The sequence below is a fragment of the Eptesicus fuscus genome, chromosome 7, assembly GCF_027574615.1.
Source record: "Eptesicus fuscus isolate TK198812 chromosome 7, DD_ASM_mEF_20220401, whole genome shotgun sequence".
In the NCBI taxonomy this organism is placed as follows: Eukaryota; Metazoa; Chordata; class Mammalia; order Chiroptera; family Vespertilionidae; genus Eptesicus; species Eptesicus fuscus.
In genome coordinates, this window is record NC_072479.1 from 57,535,895 (window position 1) to 57,558,225 (window position 22,331).

The following is a 22,331-nucleotide window of genomic DNA, read 5'->3' on the forward strand; positions in this document are numbered from 1 at the left end:
GGCAGAGAGCAGGCTGTCTGTCACCAAGCACGGGCTGAGGAAGCCCGAGTTGAGAAGGAGGAAACTATAGGAGCCCGTGTTATAATGCGCGATAACCCCAAAGCCCCCCGGGAGATAAACCATCTGTGTGCAGGGACTGTGTCTCGTTCAGCTGTGCACCCCGTGTCTAGCAGGGCGCCAAGCACGCAGTCGGTGCTTACTAAATGCTGGATAGATGAATGACGGCTTGAATGGCAGGTGCTTGCAGCTGCTGAGGGATGAAAGCTTCCCCATCATGAAGGACTTAGGGGGCACCTGCTCTGTGCTGCACCCTGTGCTAGGCACAGCGGGGGGAGGGAGGAGGAAATAAAGGGGTCCTTGCCTTCGAGGGGCTAAGGGCTTCACAGCCCCCTATTGAACCAAGTCCCCGCTGTTGTGGTCAGCAGCCGCGTGCTCCAAGGCGTGTCCCCTCTCCGCAGCTGTTTCTTCGCCTGTAAAATGCAGAGGTGAGATGGGTGCTTCTGCAGATCCCTGCTGTCCCCTCCCTGCTCCCCTCAGTTCACGCTAACAAGCCTGCTGCCTCTCGCTGTGTGGTCTTGGGCAACCTCCCGGAGATAAAGCACCTGCCTCATAGATGGTTGTGAAGCTTTAAAGAGATGAGGCTCGTGAAAGGAATCCGGCACAGTGCCCGGCACAGGTGAGTGCTTAAAGACAACAATAACAGCAAACATGCTCATTGTGAGGGCCTTTCCCCCATCCCAGGGGAGTGGCTGCGAAGGACCACCTGCCCGGGCTCACCTACATCTCGCCCCGCCCCGTCCAGGAGAGGCAGGGCTCAGAGACTCAGGGGCCTGGGGCAGCTGAGGACTAGAAAGGTACGCAGGCGGCCCAACCCTCCCTTCCCTGGGAAGCTGACCGCCCACATTCCATTAGGGAAAGATCGGTGCCTGCCAGGCCGGCTGCACCGTGGCAGCCACTGCCCTCTGCCAGCCTTGGCGAGACCAGCACTTCCTAGGAGCCTGAGCCGCGCCAGCTTCCCCTCCCCAGCGGAGGAGAAGGGGCTGTGTTTCCACGCGCTAAACCCAGAACTCGGGTCCCCACACTCTCAGCTCGGATGTTGGGACTAGGCGCTCCGAGGCGCCCAGAGCTGGGGCCACAGGTTGAGCCATCTCTCCACCCCTTCCCCCGCCTCTTCCTCCCCCCTTCCCACAGGGGCAGGCTCAGCGGCAGCCACAGGCCTCAGACCCTGACCCCACCTGGAATACTCACCCCACCCCCAGCTCTGGCTCCTCAATTGTCAGCTCAAATGTCATCTCCTCGGAGAGACCTGCCCATCTGCAATAGCCCCGACGACTCCACGCGACTTTTATTTCCTGCTTTATTAGGACCGGCCTGTGCAGTCAGCGCAGCCCGCTTCGTCTTGTTGGCTTTTCCGTCTCTAGTGTACCAGTTGGGATCCAGTCAGGAAGAGAGAAACCGGGCTCGGTGTTTCAAACAGGGGATTCAATGAGAGGACTGGTAGTGTGTGTGCTGAAAGCATTAAATAAGGGGGGGGGGTGGTATTCTAGAAGCTAGCAAACAGGGAGGGCAACCAGCCTAGAGCTGAGGGGCCTTACCCAACCCAGGAGTTGGAGCGAGGGCCCCCGGGGGCTGGTTCTGGGACATGGGGGAAGGGGGTTGGATGGAGAAAGATGCTTTCCCTCTACTGGGAAGAGGTGGGAAGAAGAGGCCTGGAGATTGTTCTGAGGAGGTGGCCGCGGCCCAGGTGGACTTCCACTTGTGCCCCAGGTGGAGTGTGGGTAACACCTGCAAATCCCCTGCTGGGACCCGTTTCCAGAAACAACCAACATCCTCCCAAAAATACACAAGCGAGACTACATCAAACTCAAAAGCATTTGCTGCAACAAAATGAAAAGCAACCCACTAAATAGAAGAAAACATTTATGAATCTTATATCTGATAAGAAGATAACATCCAAATTATATAAAGAACTCATACAACTCAATACCAATAACAAAAAACAAACAAAATCCAATTTAAACAATGGGCAGAGGAACTGAATAGACATTTTTCCGAAGAGATACATAGATGGCCAATGGGTACATGAAAAGGTGCTCAACATCACGAATTAGTAGGGAAATGCAAATCAAAACCACACACCTGTTAGAATGCTATTCTCAAAAAGATAAGAAAGAATTGTTGGTGAGGGTGTGAATAAAAGGAACCCTTGTATATTGTTGGTGGGAATGTAAATTGGTGCAGCCACTATGGAAAACAGTATGGAGGTTCCTCAAAAAAATTAAAAATAGAGCTACCATATGATCTGGCAATTCCACTTCTGGGTAGTTATCTCAAGGAAACAAAATCACCATCCCTAAGAGATAACTCCCATGTAAATTGCAGCATTATTTACAAATAGCCAAGACATGGAAATAACTATGTATGGATCCATGGTTTAAAAAATTGTGGAATATAGAGGCAGGTGATTGATGTTTCTCTGTCATCATTGATATTCCTGTCACTCTCTCTCCCTCTTCCTTCCTCTCTCTGAAAACAATTAAAAACATGGTGTGTTTTTTTACGTTGTGGAATAGCCCTAACTGGTTTGGCTCAGTGAATAGAGCGCTAGCCTGTGGACTGAAGGGTCCTGGGTTCGATTCCAGTCAAGGGCATATGCCCGGGTTGTGGACTTGGTCCCCAGTAGGGGGCATGCAGGAGGCAGCTGATCAATGATTCTCTCATCACTGATATTTCTATCTCTTTCTCCCTCTTCCTTCCTCTCTGAAATGAATAAAAAATACTTTTTTTTAAGTTGTGGAATATATATACGATGGCATACTATTCAACCATAAGAAGGAAATCCTGCCATTTGCAACATCATGGATGGACCTTGAGGATATTACATTAAGTGAAATAAGTCAGAGAAAGACAAATACTGTATGATCTCATTTATATGTGGAAATTCAAAAAAAAGCAAACTCAGAAGCAGAGAACGGTTGTCAGAGATGGGGTTGATGGTGTAGGAAAAGGAAGAAAGAAAGAAAGAAAGAAAGAAAGAAAGAAAGAAAGAAAGAAAGAAAGAAAGAAAGAAAGAAAGAAAGAGGGAAGGAGGGAGGAAGGGAGGGAGGGAGGGAGGGAGGGAGGGAGGGAGGGAGGGAGGGAGGGAGGTCATAGGAAGGAAAGTCAGAGGAAGGGAGGGAGGAAGACCCTGTCCCCCTCCTTTGATTGCTAGATTTTTATCTCACGTTTTTAATTTTTTTTCAAGGGGAGAAACCTGCCTCTCCTTGTCCCAACTAAGGCATGAGAATTTGGTGGCTGTTACCATGGCCACTCATCTTCCGTCCCAAAGAGAGCAAGAAAGAACCAGAATCCTCCTGCCTCCTCCTGCGCCTCACCCCCCAGTCCTCCCACCCCTGCCAGGTCGGTGCCAGTTGTGGCTCCGCTGCAGCCTCTAAGTCAGCCTCCTCCCTGACATCAGCCTCCTCCCTGACACCAGCCCCACTCCCTAACACCAGCCCCTACCCGCCACCTCGGAGCCAGCCCCCACCCCCACTCCACAAATACGCAGTAATGCCTACTGTGTGCCAGGCATGCTTCCGGCTCTGGGGATACAGCGTGAACAAATCTGCCAAACCCCTGATTGCATGGAGTTTAGTCTTTTGGGGAGAGAGACAAGAGAGAAATGCATTGAACAAGATAGAGTCCGCCCAATGGCAAGAATAAAAGCTATGGAGAACAATAAAGGAGACGCGTGCAGAGCGGGTGTTGGGGAAGTTCAGGGAAAGTCTCACTGAGAAGCGGACATTTCATCAAACCCAGGAGGAGGTGAAGGAGCAGGCCACCTGGGTGCCCGGGGACGAGCACTCAAGCAGAGGGAATAGCAAAGGTAACAGCCCTGCCCGGAGGCCGGTGTGGCTGTGGAAGAGGGAAGACAGGATCGCCGGAGGAGGAGACTGGTCAGAGGTGGGGCCCAGACTGTGCCGCCTCCTGGGTCATTGTTGGACTTCAGCTTTGACTAAGAAGGAGGGTTTGGGGTGGAGAGTTGCGGGATCTGACTTCTGTGATGAGAGGCAGAGGCCAGAGCAGAACAGCAAGACCTGAGTTTGCCCAGCCTTGGACAAGAAATAAAAGAGAGAAAGGCCTCTTCTGCCGGTCTCTTTTACCCCATAGTTTCCATCTCCAAGAATCAAAGGGTCGAGGGTAGTTTTCATTTCGACAAGCCCTTGGACACACACACACCCTCATTAGAATGTCAGCTCCTTAAGACAGATGCCACCCCATGTGACTGGCTCACCACTGTATCCCCAGTACCTCATAAGGGGTGGCACTTAGTAAGTGCTCATTAAATACTATTTGTTTTTTTTAAAAAACAAAAAACTGCAGGTTGCCCAGCCAGCGTGGCTCAGTGGTTGAGCACTGGCCTACACAGGGAAGTCACAGTTCAATTCCAGGCCAGGGCACAAGCCCGGGTTGTGGGCTCAACCCCCAGTGTGGGGCATGCAGGAGGCAGCCGATCAATGACTCTTTCTCATCATTGATGTTTCTATCTTTCTCTCCCTCTTCCTTCCTCTCTCTGAAATCAATAAAAATATTTTTTTAAAAGAAAGAAACTGCAGGTTTACGGTGGAGGAGGCTCTGGCAGCTTGTAATCACCTCCACAGCCGCTCTGTGTGCCATGCCTCTGCTTGGCCCTGACCAGACATCGCCCCCATTTCAGGAGAGGTTGAGGGGCTTGCTTAGGGTCACCCCAAGGCAGAGCTGGAATCAGATCCCCAGCCTGTGCGCCTCCAGAGCCCTTGCCCTCTTCTCACAGGCACAAAGGCCCAGGACACCCTGTCAGGCCAGCGCGGTCCCTCCTGCCCCCATTTGGCTCACCCAGAGCCATCAAACAACAGCCCATAATACTCAGGAGGAGGAGGGAGCTGTCCTTTTGTGCTGGTCCCTCTGAGGGGCTGTGATTCTATTAGTGGGGGGTTGGAAATCTGTCCCTCTGGAGGTCGGGGTGTATATCTGTCCCTCTGGGTGTCTGACCCTCTTGTTGCAAAGTCCGTCCCCCAACTCCCACCCTCACCTGCAGGTGGGTCTGTTTGAACAAGTCTTTCAGCCCCACCCTCTGGATTCCTTTCCCCGCCTGCAATGCTCTCCCCGCCATCCGCGGACCCCGCGCGCCACCTGCTGACCGCTGCGCCGCCTGCACCTCCATGCCCAGCAGGAGCATAGAGCACGGTGCAAAAGGGTGGTGCAATGTGTAGTTCCTGAGGCTAGAATTTGGCCTCAGCCCTCTCCCCCATACCCATGAACCACAGAGGATTTCCACCTAGAGCCTCCGTCTCCCCTCAGTCCCCTCAGGGGTTGAGGGGGGATTGCCTGGCACACACAGAAGTTGGGACAGGAACAGGCCACACCCGCCCTGCGGGCCCTGGGACTCTCCTGTAGGCTCCCTGGAGACGTTCCCCAGGAGCGGGGTGGGCAGAGGAGACAGGGCAGGACCAGGCCTCTCTGGGCCAGTCCACAGTGGGTCCTCTGCCCCTGCGTGGGGGCTGAAGAAGACCCAGGTTAGCTCCTGCCCTCAGCCTTAATCCCTCTCACACCATCTGCCTTTCTCTCATTCAGCCCCATCCCTGCCAAGCCTATTCCTCTCCAACAAGCCCTTCCTTCAAACCCTCAGAGGTTCCAGTGGCCCCTACACGGCCATCACACACCCTGCGTGGTGCTGATTTATGTTCTGAGTCAGGAGCCTGGGAAGGAGGTGGGGAGCTGGAGAGCCAGGTCAGCCTTTGAGAGGACCGTGCACAGGCGCACAGCTATGCGCAGGCATCCGTGCACACACACACAGCATGTGCACATGTGCACACGTGAATGCTGGTGCACTTGCACGCAAACACACATACACACATATGCATATGCATACACAATATGTGTCACATGCTCACACATGAGCATTGGTACACAGGTATCCACACCTACAAACAGGCACCCCTAGACAGATACAAACCAATGCAGGTCCACCATGAAAGCCCACATCTACACACACACCCATTAGGCGATGCTCACGTGCACACATGTCACACACGTCACACATGCCTGGGGGTAAAGCCACACTCTGGAGTCAGAAAGGCCTCAGTTGGAACCCTAGGTCGGCTTTACCACTCACTTGCCCTGTGACCTTGGGTATGTGCAACTTTTCAGAGCCTCGGTTTCCCTCTCTATAAAAGCGGGTCACTTGGGTGCCCGTCGGGTTGTCAGGATGAGAGGAGCTGGTGTGTGGACCCGGCCTGGTAGTAGTAAGCGCTCAGCAAGTGTCAGCAGGCAGAACCCCCACCCTCGGGCCTGCGTGTGGCCATCACTAAAGTAACAAGAAAGGCTCCTGTTCGTGTATGAAGCAATGAGCCCCCGCGCTCAAGGCCCCGCACAGGCTCACACACGTGCACGCACACCGGGGCCGCTCGGTGTGTTTCGCTGTTTGCGCAGGCTGCTTAGCTACAAGCTGAGCTGACGAGCACGTGGGCCCTCGTGGGAGCCCAGCCCTCCCACCCAGCCTGTTGGGACAGGACCTGGCCAGGATGCCTGCATTCCTGCTGCCTTCCCTCTCCTCTTAGCCACAGACCGTGGGTACAAAATGGAGAACCTAGGGACACTCACCTCCCAAGCCACCCGAGGCTTGCCCTGCCTGCAGTGAGTTGGGGTGTTTTAGGGGACCCTCCCTGAGACGGGGAACCCAGGGGTCCTCCTGGGGCTCTCCAGTGCCTGACAGCCTCCTTCCCAGCTCCATCTCCCCACAAGCCCCGGGCTGCCAGGACTATGCTCTGGCAGGTTGACAGGTGGGGGCCCTGTCCCCCGCCACACACTCCCTCTCCCGTGGCCTCCTGGGAAAAGGAAGCCAGCCAATATTTCTGTGGCCGCCTCTCCCTAGGACCCTAAGTTCCCTCACAAAACCCTGCCCCACCAAGCCACCCCGCTCATGGCCACCCAGTCAGTGCCTGGGCTGGAGGGAGAGGAGCTCTGGCCTGGCCCAGGCAGTGTCCACCTGGCTGATGAGCTAACTCTGAAGACCTGGCCGGGATCAGGGGCAGCCACATGGCAGGTTGCCTCTTTAAAGTGTGCCTTTCAGTCACCAAGCCCCCAGTCTATCAGGCCTCAAATGGATGACCTGGGACTCTTCCCCTGCCTGTCCTCTCCCCCAGGCGGGCAGGGAGCACCTGGCAGGAACCGCTGCCATACTTAGCAGACAATGAGAGCCCTTTCTTTTGTCTCCTGGAAACTAAACAGGCCCAAAGGCGGCGGATGCAACCACTTGGACCCTTCCCCTTCCCGGTCCCCCCAGAATAGGTCAGGGCCACCCCGTGCCCAGGTATGGGGCTGTAGAGGGCAGTACAGGGAAACCAGGGGTGACATCCCAGCACATGAATGGAGCCTACTGCCCCATTTTACGATGGAGAAACCGGCTCAGAGGAAGGGCCTTGCTCTGAGCCACAGGGTAGAGGTGGGCTTTAGGCCAGGAGCTGGGCCTCCGGCCCCCTCCTCACCCTCTTTGGACATAGCCAAGGCTCAAGCAAATCTCACCTCTGATCTGTGTGCTGGGACTGCCCTCCTGGTGGGGCTTAAAGGGGTGAAGGGGGGCGGGGAGACACCCCAAAATCAGCTGATTTTCTGTTGGGAAGATGAGCAGCCCACAAGACTTCCTGGGGCCCAGCCTTTGGGTTGACAGGATTAACAATGCCCAGACAGGGTCCCTTCTGGAACCTCTAGGGCCAGAATGAAGAGGGTCATTGATGTGACCACAGACAAGCTTGGGTTTGGGAAAGGGGACCCTGAACATACTCTGAGACCCACGCCCTCTCCACCACTGTGGTTTTGTAGTTTTAAACCAACCCCAAAAATGTGGATAAGGAAATAGAGAAAGCGCACTGGACTGGGAGTCAGGGGCCCTGTTTCTAGCTCTGCTTCTGCCAATAACTTGCTGGGGGAAACTGAGGCTCAACGGACCCATCTGTCAAGTGGAAATGGAGTTTGTGATCGCCCTGGCTCCCACCACCGAATGCTGCCAGAAACTGCCCTTCCCAGTCTAAGTCTCTCCCCCAAGCCAGGGATGTGCCTCCCCGTGCCCTTGTCTTGGCCCTGCTGACCAAGGGCAAGGTCAGCCCTCTCCAGCCCCCTCCAGGCCCCGTGGGCCTTGTCTTCCACTGAGACAGCAGACGAGAGAGGCCAGGCTGGGCCTGTCACCAGCACAGACCAAAGCTGGCATTTCACTTCTCAGCCCTCCCCGTCCACTACCACCCTGGGGGCTGCCACCAGCTGTGGGTGGGGTGGGGGAGACCATGAGGCCCCTTCTGAGGAGCCTTGCCCTGGGGGAGCTGCCAGTCTGATGGGGGACGGGCAGGGGGCGTCCTTTAGCACTGTCTTGAGCCACTGTCCGTGAGCCTCTCCTCTGGGTCAACGCTCACAACAGTCCTTAGCAAGACAGGGTCACGGTCGGCTTTTAGCAGATGGGGAAACTGAGGCCCAGGGCCAGGACTCCAGCGCAGCTCCCATTGCCTTCAGCAGGACAGGTAGGGGGCCATCGAAACCCACCAACAGGGCAGGCGTGTGTCATGCGAATGATCGCACAGGGTCCTCAGGACCCTGAAACCGGAATTCCGTGCCCGTCCCAGCAGCGCCCAGACGGGGGCGGGGCCGGGTGTGGCGCCAGGTCCCGGGCGGGGCTCGGAAGCCTGTGTTCCAGCAGCGCAGACACCTGGTGCCCGCCCTCCCGCCCGCGGGGCCGGCGTGCCCGGGCAGGGAGGCTGCTCGGGGGCCGCCAGGACCGGACTAGACGGGACGCGGGCGGCGCCGCCACATCTAAGCCCCACCGCATTCCCCGGCGCCCCGCCCGGGGGAGGGGAGGAGGAGCCCCCGCAAAGCCGGTCGGGCACCGCCCCCTGCCGGCTACCGCGGGCTGCTGCAGGTCCCCGAAAAGGTGGCCGCCATCACAGGCCTGGGGGCCTACCAAGGCCCCACCGCCCCCATCCATCACTCCTCAAACACCTCCTTCCCGTGCCCGGGCGGGAGGTCCTGCAGAAGGGCCCAGCCGGCGCCCTGCAGGGGCCCCCTACCCTCTTTGAGCTGCCGAGGCTCTGAGCCACACGCTCAACACCCCAGACCACACCAGCTACAGCCTCTGCCCAGACTGAAGCCAGGCTGCGGAAGCGGCCCCCAGTTTCTGGACTCCCCTTGCCCAAGAAGTGGGCAGAACTGGAGCCTCCTTCCCTCCCTGGCTCAGCTACTCACACACCCTCCAAGCCCACCTGTCAGGCTACCCTAGGTGCCTGTCCCCTGCCCACAGCCCAGCCAGGCATGCCCACCCAATCCTCGCCTGTCTACGCTAAGACCCTCCAAGTATCAGAAGCCAAAGGCTTACGCGGCACTACAGCGTTCCTGCTTTATGAACTTCGACTCAACATTCCCGCCCAGAACAAACGCTGCTGGGCCCCCGCCTCACACTCACACGCATGCACACCCCTTGTGCCTGTCAGTAACTCCACTTTCCTAGGTCTGGGCTTCTGTGGCTCTCCTGTCCGCCCCACCACCACCACCACCAACACCAACCACCACCCCTGCTGTGCTTCAGGGCATTGGGCACACTGCCTGTCCTTCCCTCAGCCACTGTGCCCAGTGCTCAGGCAGCCCCGGGGGCAGCAGGTGCTGGGGAAGGAAGGTGGACTGTGGTCCCAGCCACCGAGCACTGCTGTGTGTCCAGGGCAGCACATGGTCTCTGAGTTGGTTGGAAGAGGCCATGTCAGACCTGCCCACCTGGGGATTCAGGGTGGGCCCTGGACTCCCGTGTGCTCTCCTCTCCCGAGGTCGCAGTGTTTTGTACACAGTAATGCTCACTAAGTGCATGTTGTTCACAGACTGTGACCCTGCTCTCAGCCCCACTCCGAGCCTGGGACCCTCTGTCTTCCCTGCCCTGGCCCTCCTGGCTTCTAGAACTCTCTAATGTATCCTGGTCCAGGCCCAGGAAAGTCAGTGACCCAGAGGAGGGGATGATCTACAAACAGACCTGGCTGTTTCCTCCTCCCTCTAACCTTCCCCAAGGCCTGCCCCCAGCCTACAGGCCAGGAGACAGATGGTCCCAGTTCACAGGTGTTCCGATGGCCCCATTAGAGCAGTATGAGCCAAAGGTCCCTGTGCTTGCACCCACAGGGTCTACCCTAGGGTTTCCCGTTTGGAAAGTCGGGAAGTGTCAGCTGGCCATGGTTTTCAGCACATAGTTGAAGAGCTGCCCTCAGCAAGCCCATAGCAGACACGTACTGAGCACCAGCTGGTGTCAGGAGGCACTGCCAAAGCACCTGGAACACAGGCTAGTGCCGGACACAGAGCAATGCTGGAAACCAGCTCCGATGCGGAGTCAAGGACAGCATCTGGGGCAGCAGACAGCACGTAAAGTGTCGGGGGGAGGGGGAGGACAGAGCCAGCAGGTTGGGGGAGGGGCGTGGAGGGCATCCCCAGTGGGAATTCAGACCGTGCCTCAGGGTTCCCCCAACCCTACAGCTGGAGGAGAGCATGGGGCACTTGCGATGCTGACCTCCAACGTACTGTGGCCTGAGCACTGGGCAGTGTGCGTCCTCCAGCGGACAGGACAAGAGAGGGGGTTCACACACGCCAGGGGAGACTAGAGCCAGGCAACAGACAGAACTTCCTGCTGGGACTGCCTAATTCCAAATGGGCAAGAGACCCAGGGGTTCCCTGACCCCCCCCGGGACTTTCAAGAAGGGGTGCCACCACAGCAGCTTTAAGAGGGGTCCTTTCTGCACTCGGCAGGGCTGGGGGCAGACTGCTCCCCGCAGGGGAGGCTGGGAATGAAGGAGGACGGCTCAGCCATTCTCACACATTTGGCCTTGCTTGTTCACACGCAGAAGTTGCTTTGTCAGCTTCTTGGAAAACCTCTGCAATCACTGCGCTGGGAGTAGGCTGGCCAGGAGCTCCTGCACCAGAACAGGGGGTGGAGGAGAGAGGGCCCAGGACCTGGCTCCTCCATCAGGCCCGGCTCAGTGCCTGGCCCCCGCCCTGTCCTTTCCCGGCTGGGCAATCCAGGTGCACTCACCCAAGCAGAACCCAGCACCCCTCAGGCCCAGGCCCAGATGGGGAGGGAGGGGGAAACACTCAGTCTGCCCCTAGGAAATGGGCAGGACTGGGGGGTCGGGAGTCCTGGGCTCTAGGCCCAGCTCAGGGCCTGAGTTCCCACGCTCCACAGCCAGGGGCCGGACTAGATCATGAAGGACACTCCTGGCTCCTGTATTTCTAGAACCAACTGGAACAAACACCCCCTTCCTTCACTGTGCCCACAGGGCGTCCAGGGCACAGCACGGGCTGTCTCCAGGCCCATCTCTGCCCTTCCAGGCTGCCAACCCTCTCTGTTCAGCTCACTCGCCAACGTGTCCTGGTAGAAGGGCTGTGGCAAGGGTCAAATGAGATAATGTTTGAAAAACACTTTGGAGATGTAGTCAGTGCTTTTATCTCCAGGTTGAAATTCCAAGAGGGTGCATCTGGCACACTCAGAATGACGGCACAGGACAACACACAGCATGCCCCGGCTGGGGAGCGTGGCCAGGGGAAGGCCACCTTCTCAAGGGAGCACCAGTTGGAAAAGGGAAGTGGAGGTGTTCCAGGCAAGGAGACAGGACTGAGGGGGGACCCCCTATTTCTCAGCAGTAGGCAGACTGAGCCAGGCTGTCCCACCTGGAAGGCTGACCAGGAGAACTGGCGTGGAACCCAAGCTACCTTGGAACAGGGAGGGTGGGCCCTTGCCTAGAGAGCCAGTGAGGCAGAGAGGGAAGCTGCTGGGTTGGAGAAGGGGGCAGGGCTGTGCCTGGGTCTGGCTGCTGTGGCCTGGGCCTGTGAAGTGTCTGGGACACTCGCTGGGGCCTAGGACCCTCAGGTGAGATCACAGCCCCCAGCCCACCCACCCCCTCATTGCACAGAAGAGGAAACTGAGGCTCCGACAGGAGTGCTCACTTAGCCACGAGCACACAGCCACCAGGCTGCCTCTCCAAGCCCTGGCTGCCTCTTCTCCTCCCAGGGGGGGAGAGCCAGCCTCCCCCATGCCAGGTGCCCCACCGGGTCTCCATGGGTGAGGATGAGTGAGGCGGGGTGCTGGGCTGGAGGCCAGGCTGGGGTAGCACAGAAGCCACTGTTCTGCCCGGGCGGGGCGGGGCGGGGCGGGGCGGGGCGGGCGGCCTGGAGGCAGGGAGGTAGCCTATCCTCTCCGCCTGGCAGAGGCATTTCTTACCTTATAAGGTGCTTTCTCCTCTCCCTCAAACAGCTTCTGACCAAGAACCGGGTGGAGTTGTGGGTGGAGGGGCCAGGCCAGCTCTTGAGCCGCACCCAACTCACCCCCCACCTGCGCCAGAGTAACCCTCTCTGGGACCGAGGGTCTAAGCAGCCCTGGTCTATGGGAGACTACAGCCCCCAGGTGGCTTTTGAAGACTCAAGCCCGGCCTGGGAGCCAGGACCCGGGCTCTCCATCCTTGCCCTGGGGAGGGGCTGTCCACTTCCCTCAGTGTGCCCACAAGGAGTCCGGGCAGAGCATGGGCTACCTTCAGGCCTGCCTCTGCCCTACCATGCTGTCCAACCTCTCCGTTCAACTCACTGCCAGTGTCCGGGTAGCGGGCCCAAATGCCTTTAACCTGCACTGCTTTCACCTGACCCGCTTACAGCAATGCGGCCCTCCTGCACCTCCACACTCATGTACCACACACACACTCATATACACACTCATATACACACTCATATACATACTCATATACACACTCATATACACACTCATGTACCACCACACACACACCCTCATACACACACTCATATACACACTCATGTACCACACACACACCCTCACACACACACTCACACACACACTCATATACACACTCATGTACCACCACACACACACTCATACACACACTCATGTACCACCACACACACCCTCACATACACACTCATACACACACTCATGTACCACCACACACCCTCACACACACACTCATACACACACTCATGTACCACCACACACACACCCTCATACACACACTCATATACACACTCATGTACCACCACACACACACACTCATACACACACTCATGTACCACCACACACACACTCATACACACACTCATACACACACTCATACACACACTCATGTACCACCACACACCCTCACACACACACTCATATACACACTCATGTACCACCACACACACACCCTCACACACACACTCATGTACCACCACACACACACCCTCACACACACACTCATATACACACTCATGTACCACCACACACACACTCATACACACACTCATGTACCACCACACACACACCCTCACACACACACTCATACACACACTCATATACACACTCATACACACACTCATGTACCACCACACACCCTCACACACACTCATACACACACGCATGTACCACCACACACACACACTCATACACACACTCATGTACCACCACACACCCTCACACACACACTCATACACACACTCATGTACCACACACACACACTCACACACACACTGATATACACACTCATGTACCACCACACACACACACTCACACACTCATGTACCAACACATACACACCCTCACACACACACTCATACACACACTCATATACACACTCATGTACCACCACACACCCTCACACACACTCATACATACACTCACACACACACACTCATGTACCACACACACACTCATATACACACTCATGTACCACCACACACACACCCTCACACACACACACTCATACACACACACACACTCATACACACACTCATATACACACTCATGTACCACCACACACACACCCTCACACACACTCATACACACACACATGTACCACCACACACACACTCATGCACCACACACTCACACACACACTCATACACTCATACACACACTCATGCACCACACACTCACACACACACTCATACACTCACACTCATACACACACTCATGCACCATACACACCCTCACACACACACTCATGCACCACACACACCCTCACACACACACTCATGCACCACACACACACACCCTCACACACACACACACACTCATACATACACACACTTACAGATGACATACACACAGCCGCCTGTGTGGAGGGCCTGGTGGTCATGTGGAAACCCACTTTCTGTCTCCCGGGGGCAGTGAGGCCAGCTGGGCCATCTGTCTCCATCCTCAGGTGTGCGGAAGGGTCTAGTCCCCAGGCCCAGTGACTGAGAGGGGCACAGGGCTGTTCATTTGCCCCGACCCGGTGGCCCCTGCCTGACTCAGAGAGGGTGGTGTCGAGTGGGTCCGCGTGATGGCTGGACTGAAGCAGGGCAGGGGCCAGGCCACTGTCACAACGTTCCCACACCTGGCACAGGCAGGCCAGAGTGAATGCCCAATAAGGAGGGTAAGGCTGGCTGGTCACTACTTAGCTGGGTGACTTTGGGCAACTATTAGCTCCCTGAGCCCCAGGTCCCTCGTCTGTAAGGTGGGGGGTGACAGTTTGCTCCCCTCAGAGTTGTTTCAAGGTCCCCTGGGTTGGCGATTTGGAGGGTGGCACACAGTGGCCTGAAAGTGTCCTTCACTGGGCAGTGGGGGAGGGCCAGTGTGCCCCTCAGGGTCTCTGACTGCATCTCAGGTGCCACCCCAGCAGGAGGGAGCCCAGGGACACGGGGTCTAGAAGGGCTCAGAGCACCTGGAGAAAGGCACGCTGCTGGTTGTCGGCCTGAGGGAGGGGCTGTCTCTGCTCCACCACCGAGGGACCCCTTGGGGTCCGACCCGCCCGGGAGGCATAGGGGCACCTGGCTAGGTGTGTCTGCCAGTGACTCAAGCTGGATGCCAAGGCCCTGAGCTGGTGGCTTTGTTCTCCCTCTGGCCGGGCAGGGGACATGCCGCAGCCCTGAGTCACCAGGGTGTGGCCCAGCCAGCCTGGCGGCACCTCAGACACACACACAACCACATGCGCAGACAGCCACGCACTGGGGTTAGCACATGGCGGCCTGGGGGCCCAGGAGCCTGCCTGGTGTGGGTCCTGCCCTCGCTGCCTTTTCCCAGGTGGCTGAGAAACAGGAGGAGGCCAGGCAGGAGGGCAGGCAGCAAGGGTGGGGGGACTGGACTGAATTCACTGGCAAGGAGGAGCCCCAGGCCCCAGGCTCAGTCCATTGTGAAACGGGGCCCCTGTTTCGGCTGACATCTAGGCTCAGAGGGTGGAGGAGAGCCTGCCACCACCAGCGGCCAGAGGACCCAGTCTCCCACCAAGGCTGCAAATCTGGGTGCTTCCCTGTGCCCACGCCCTACCCCATCCCAAACCCCAGCTCTGGCCTGCGTCTACCCTCAGACCAGACTTTTGCCCAAAATTGCAATGTCAGCCCTACTCCTGCCCCAAACCCACAACATCCCTCCAACCCTACCCTATTCCTAATCCCTAGTCCATGTCCCAGTGGCACCCCACACCCTGCCTCTACCCTCACCACCAAACCGACCCTTAGTGCCCCAAGCTCCCCACAAACCCACTTCTCTCCCACCAGGTGTCCACCATCTGACAATCAGCGACCTCTCCTGGACCAGGCCGTGCTGGGCGCTCCGGCTGGGCGGGACCCAGCGCAGTGGGGCAGGTGCCACATCCCCAGACTGGGACTGAAGGTCGAAGGGCAGGCAGGGGCTGGGGTCAGGACAGGCCCCCAGGAGAGAACGGCAGGTTCTCAGCCTGCACCACCTGCCCTGCAGCCAAGGCTCCCGGGGACCCTGTGCCAGGACTCATATGAGGGCGCATCTGAGGGGTCATTCAGACTCTGGGCCAGCCCCAGCCTGCCTGTCCTCCCAGCAGGTGGGGGGCAGCTCAGGGCAGTCCAGGTGCCCACTGTGCCTACCAGGTCAGGACCCCACTCCTCTACCCCAAACCCTGGGGCACCTGCACTTCAGGGAGGGAGGGAACCAAACCCAGGCCCTAGAACTTATGCCAACATGCCCAGGGGAACTCAGCACACCCTCTCAGCACCCCGACCCCCTTCCCTGGACTATAGGCCCAGCAAGAGAAGAGGGAGCAGGGCTGGCTGGCTGGTGGCGCACCCCCCACCCCCACCCCACCCCGCCCGGCCCAGGCTGCATTCCCAACAAGCCAGGACCTGCCTCCCGGTAAACAAGCACAGCGCCCTCCCCCCGCCTCCCAGCTCCAAGGTGGCCACTGCAGCCAGAGAGGCCGATCCGCCCCCACCTCGAGCCTGAGGCCTTCCTGCCGCAGTTTCTGTCCCAGGATCCCCCAGAAATCTCTCAGGCAGGCCCCAGCGCCCCAAACTCCTCAGGCCTGCGTAGCCTCTCTCACCCCCTCTGCCCTCCGCCCGAGCGCCTGCCCCCGCAGTGGCAGGACGACCTGAATGGGTCCTTTCTTTAGCCAGCTGCCACTTTCTTGTGAGAAGGCGGGGACCATGGAGTGGGACAGTCAGAACTGCGGCTGCCCGCCCCCACCACCGTGGGCAAGGGCGGCCCAGAGAGGGCACAGCGCCGCACATACCACCCAGTAGGGTTGGGCATAGACTGCCTTGCCCCACCTCAGGCCTTGGCCAGTCCAGGGCTCCCCCTGAAGCCTGGAAAGAGTATGGGGTATCTGGAGGCAGTGGGAGTCGAGGAGAGGCAGGGGACTCAGGGACAGGTAAGGCAGGGCCAGGGCTTCCCCAGGCCTGGGCCAGGAAGTTCTTCCAGCCATCTATCCTGAGTCCTTACAATGCAGGAATCTCCTGGCTCTGCCCTGCTCCTCCACACCAGCCCCCACGCCGAGCAGAGGGACCCAGCACTCCGTGCTCCAGTGGCCAGTCCTCCCGAAGCTCAGCTCTATCCAGTCACCCCCACCCCCCACCCCGCATCCTGCACCCCGACACTGCTCCAAGTCGCCTGCTGCCTATGGATTCACTGCAGGCCTCATCACTAGTAGTCAAAGATCCCCACAATGTGCCAACCCACCCACCCCACCCCCCGGCAACCGGACCCCGCTGTCTCCACCCACACCGGCCCCCGATGCTCTCGGAGAGGCTGTGCAGTTTTGGCATCCTGGTTTGGGTCAAATTAGATAATGTTTGGGGGTTGAGTCTGTGACCTGAGCACTGGACTGGCCTTCCTGGGAAGAGTCACAGGTTGGTGGGGGAGACAGGAATTCCCACCTGTTCTTGAAGCACCAGCCCAACTGTGGCCCCACCTCCTCCAGAGGTCTTTGCGGCCCCCTCCTCCATCAGAGGGGATTTCCCTTCTCTGAAGCCCAGACCGCTGTGCTCTGTCTCTGACGGCCTTTCCCCTCCCTGTCCTAGAGCTCTGTCTTTGCCCCCCAACCGTGCGACCCCCACGTTCTGAGCGCACCGACTATCCGGTGCAGCAGGCAGGAGATGGACTATGATTTCACAGTGGTCCTGTCTGATACCTCCATCCCTCCCCACCCGGCTTCAGGCCCCTGGAGGCCGCCAGGGGCTGGGTGCTTCCCACAGGTAGCTCTGGTTCTCACGACAGGCTCGTGGCATTGGTGTGCTTGTCCCCATTTTCCTGACAAGGACACTGAGGCTGACAGGGGAAGTGATTGCCCAAGTGGAGAAGTGGGAATTAGACCTCAGAGCCCACCCTCCAACACTGAGGGCCCACCCTGAGTGGGGATGGAGGTGGGGTTCCCTGGGGAAGGGCCAACGCCCGGACTGTCACCTAAGTCCTTGTGATCCTACTGCAGGGTCCCCAAGCCTGGGGGGTGGGGGTCAACCGGGACCCCAAGGCACCTCCACCAAAACCCATAAGGCAGGGGACCAATGCCCATCCAGTCCAGAGCCCCAGCTACACACACCCTCCAAGCCTGGTGTGCAAACCCAGCACCCACAGCCTAACACACTACCCACGCACCGCACCCCCTCCCTGCCCCCATGGGCCTCTCACTCCACATCCGGACCAACCGGCCAGACAGGCTGGGATGGCGCAGGCCCAGAGAGGCTCCAGAGGCTCCCGCCCCCACTGGCAGCGCGTGCAGGATTCCATGGGGCAGGAGCGCCCCCAGCCGACCAATGTGGGACAGGCAGGGCATGGGAACCCAATCCAGGCCCCAGGCCAGAAAGAGGGGTCCTGTGTGCCCCAGGACCCCTGCCCGCCTCACCATTTCTTGATCTTCTTGAGCACCCGGGGCAAGTTAGAGAGGTGAACCAGGACCAGAGGAGAGGAAAAGGCAGTCCTGGGACCACATGAGCACAAATGTGGAGGGAGGAACACAGAGCCGAAGGATTTGACCTTGGACTTGGTGGTGGATTCGGCCAGGGCTGGAAAAGAAAACATGAAATGGGCTCCCAGAGTTCTGGTCCCGGGCGGATGCCGAGAGCAAGGCTGGAGCCACAGGTGAGACACGTCTGGGAAGGTGGCTGAAGGACTCGTCTGGGACACAGTGGCCTTGAGGGACATGAGCAACATCTGCTGGACACTCACCCCTAAACGAGAGAGTCTGTGGACAAGGCAGGGAAGCAAGGACATCCATTATAGCGCTGTTCCCCTCTCTGGCCTCTGACCCATCCTTAGACAAGTCCCTTCTCCAAACGGGCTTCATGTGGAGAAGTGGCTTCTAAGGGCTCGTCCTGTGCTGTACTGTCATTACCCTCCCACCCTCTCTCCCCTGGGCCCCAGTCCCCTGGAGAGCCCTCCTGGGAACACACTAAAGACACAGATAATGTTAACTTCCATGCACTGAGCATATACTAAGTGCGAGGCTCTGTGCTAAGGTGGCCTCGCCAGCCTGTAGGTGAAAACTGGCCTCTTTGACTTCGGTGCCCAAATCAGAGGGGCTCCTGAGACCCACCTGTGTGTGGCAGGGCCTCATGCTGACCCCTGAGAGTCCCCCAGTTACTTCCAGGGGCCTCCGAGGATGCTGCCTTGCACACGGGCGGGAGCCTGTGACGGCACCATGCCTCAGTGGCCCATTCGTCCGTGAGAACTCTGCTCCGAGGAGCACACCTGTCCTCATCCATGGCCAGCCGAGTCCTCAGACCTCGGCCTTCCGTGGTCTGCAGCAGGGTGCTGAGGAAGAGGCATGGAGGGCGGCGGTTTCCTCTCTAGGCACCCTACTCCCCAGCCCCTGAGACCACACTTTAGGAACAGGATCTTAGAGCCTCCTCCACCTCCTGGTGCCAATCCCCTGAAACTCTCTCTGAAGGGCCCCACAGCAGCCCTCCAGGCTGGTAGGACTGGCATTGAGTCTGCTCCATCCACTACCTCCCCCCCCCACCCCTCCCCAGAAACCTCCTGCACAGACCCCCATCCTCCTACCAAGCCAGACACCAAATATACCCTATCCTATTATTACTCTACCCTATACTCTACACTACATACTATACGCTGTATTATTCCTGTGATAAGGAAGGCTGAAGAGGAGACTGAGGGTCAGAGAAGTTAACTAACCTGCCCAGAGAGGCTGGATCGGAGGCCCTTCCAACCCCAACCACCGGGGTAATGCCTGGCACAGTGTAAGACCCTTGGTGAGCAGGCTCCTCCCCGCCGCCCACCAAGCAGCAGCAGGGCCAGGGCCACTCTCTTACCCGTAGGCTTGAGCTTGTTTCCATGGGCTGCCCAGGTCTCCCACTGGTCCCCTCCACCCCGCCCACCTTTCCAGATCTGCCTCCAAGGTGCCGCCTCGTGAAGCTTTCCCTGCCACCCCAGCTGGGCGAGGAGCTCCTCTGTGCTGGCCCCCAGTGTGGGGCCTATTCAGTCAGGTAGTAGACACGTACTGAGCCTACTACGTCCTAAACACTGTGGATACCTCTTAGGCAAGACTCCCCTCTTGCATTCCGTTTGGGGGAGAAGGACAGTAAATAAATACCTATAACCTTGTCAGCACCTCTTCATGGGTGTGAAAGCCATGCAGGCGCCCAGGGCCCCAGACTCAGAAGGTCCCCATACGAGGTTCATTGTTCTATTGTCACTGTCTTAGAATCTATATAATAAAAGCCTAAGCAACTGTTATGGCAGAACCACCAGAACAACTGGTTGCTATGATGCGCACTGACCACCAGGGGGCAGATGCTCAATGCAGAAGCTGCCCCCTGGTGGTCAGTGCGCTCCCACAGGGGGAGCCGGGCTCACAGCTGGTGAGTGCAGTGGTGGTCCTGCCTCCACACAGCAAGCTGAGTGGTAAGGAGCAGCGAGCAGGCAGACAGTAAGGAGCGAGGGGTCCCAGACTGTGAGAGGGATGTCTGACTGCCGGCTTAGGCCTGATCCCCATGCAGAGAGGGCCTAAGCTGGCAGGCAGACATCCCCTGAGGGGTCCCAGACTTCAAGAGGGCACAGGCCAGGCTGAGGGACACCCCCCATTCGTGCACTTGGCGTCTAGTGTTTAATAATGTTTTAACAAGGTGTCCACATGTTCATTTGCATTGAGCAAGCAAATTATGTAGTCATTCCTAAACATAGTATGTTGGATGGTCATTGCTGTGAAGAAAAATAAAATAGGAAACAGGGATAGGAATGACAAGGAGGGATAATGAATGTAAATAGGGCCCTAGCCAGCGTGTTAAGTGGTTAGAGCATCAGCCTGCACACCGAAGGGTTGTGGGTTTGATTTCTGGTCAAGGGCACGTACCTGGGTTGAAGATTAGATCCCCAGCCCCCGCCGGGGTGTGTGTGGGAGGCAACCAATCAATGTGTCTCTCTCACATCCATGTTTCTCTCTCTTTCTCTCTCTCTCTCTCTCTCTCTCTCTCTCTCTCTCTCTCTCTCTCTCTCCCTCTCCCTCCCTTTTACTCTATCTTACAAAAGAAGAAATATAAATAGGGAGGTCAGGGAACTTTTTATTAGGTGATGTTTAGTGAAGACCAACTAGGCCACAGAGCAGCAGGTGGAGGAGGGCGAGAGCAGAGGCCTGAGGTGGGAGCATGGCCGGTGTGTGCAAAGAAAGGCCGGAGGCCAGTGTGGCCAAGGGAGCCATGGAAAGAGGGCGGGAGGAGGTGAGGCTGGGCTATGTCAGGACTTGGCTTTACTGAGAAAAAGACAAGAAGATACTGAAGACTCGTGACCAGGAAGCTGATGTGCTCTGACGAGGATTTACCAGGAGCCCTCCTGCTGCTGAATGGAAAAGCGCCTACGGGGATGGGGGCAGAAGCCTCGGACAGGTTCTAACACTTCGTTGGAATCCCTGTGACATCTCTGTCTTCCTGAGAGACCTGGTGGACTGGGGAGGGGGGGGCGGGAGTAGAGGCATCTGGACGACGCCCAAGTGTCCAGTTTGGGTAACCAGGTGGGCGGAGGAGCCATTCCACACGACAAGACAGGGACCACTAGCAGAGGGCGGTGTGGACAGGGCGGTGGGAGATGAGGGGTCCACGGGCTGACCACAGGCCCGGCTCCTGCTCCCCATTTCTGAGGACAGCCTATCACCCCCGCCCGGCTGCTGGGAAACCCACAGGGCAGTGGGACCATCCCTCGTGCCTGCCAGTTCTGTTTTCCTCCCAATTAAGGGGCCCTAGTCTTCCATTTCATCGTTAAGGATAGCTGCTTCCTTCTTGAAAGAATGTGGGAGGCAAATGTATCAAAGATTAACAGTAAGACCAACACAGAACTAAAATGCTAGGCCCCCAGCCTGATCAGCATGACTCAGCGTTGAGCATCAATCACTGTGAACCAGAAGGTCACAGTTCAATTCCCGGTCAAGGCACATGCCCAGGTTTCAGGCTCCACCCCCAGTAAGGGATGTGTAGGAGACAACCGATCAATGATTCTCTCTCGTCATTCGTGTTTCTATCTCTCTCTCCCTCTCCTCTCTGAAATCAATAAAAATAAAAATATATTAAAAAAAAATAAAATGCCAGGCCCACAGAGAGCAGAGATTGTAAAGGCTGACCGCGTGGCAGCAGATGCTGTGATTAAGCCTCAAGGCAGCCGGCGGAAGAGGAAATCTGACCTGTCAGTATCTGCAGGAAGCAGATTATTTTCTCTGTGGGAACAAAGGTCTCCTCTGATGATAAACTCTAATGACAATTGCTCACGTGGGCCTTTATATAAGGAACGAAAGGAACGTGTACCTCATGTGACTGTGACCACCACCACCAAGGGCACCACACCAAGGGAAGGAGGGCCTCCAGGAGAGAGGCAGCGTGGTCCAAGGACAGTCCCGTCAGGGACAGCTCGGTCCCCAAGGCCACGCCCTCAGCTCGCTCCACCGGCTCTGGATTGTGAGGACTGAGCGCAGGGTCCAGTCCTGTGTCTGTGACCGGCTCCTGGCTCAGGGCCCTCAACAGCGAGCTGGTTGGAAAAGTGGGCAGGTGGGTGGTTGAAGCCGGTCCCGAGTCCCCTTGCCAGGTGTGGCAGACAC

The 22,331-nt window shown here is 57.7% G+C and overlaps 1 long non-coding RNA gene across 1 annotated transcript; it reads right to left on the reverse strand.

The window, feature by feature from the left end:
• Positions 1–366: 366 nt before the first annotated feature.
• On the reverse strand, positions 367–19,927 carry LOC129149652 (uncharacterized). Its single transcript, XR_008556508.1, has 3 exons — positions 19,845–19,927; positions 18,138–18,297; positions 367–470 (listed from the first exon to the last, which is right to left on the reverse strand). It is a non-coding gene; the product is annotated as an uncharacterized LOC129149652 (long non-coding RNA).
• Positions 19,928–22,331: the final 2,404 nt, after the last annotated feature.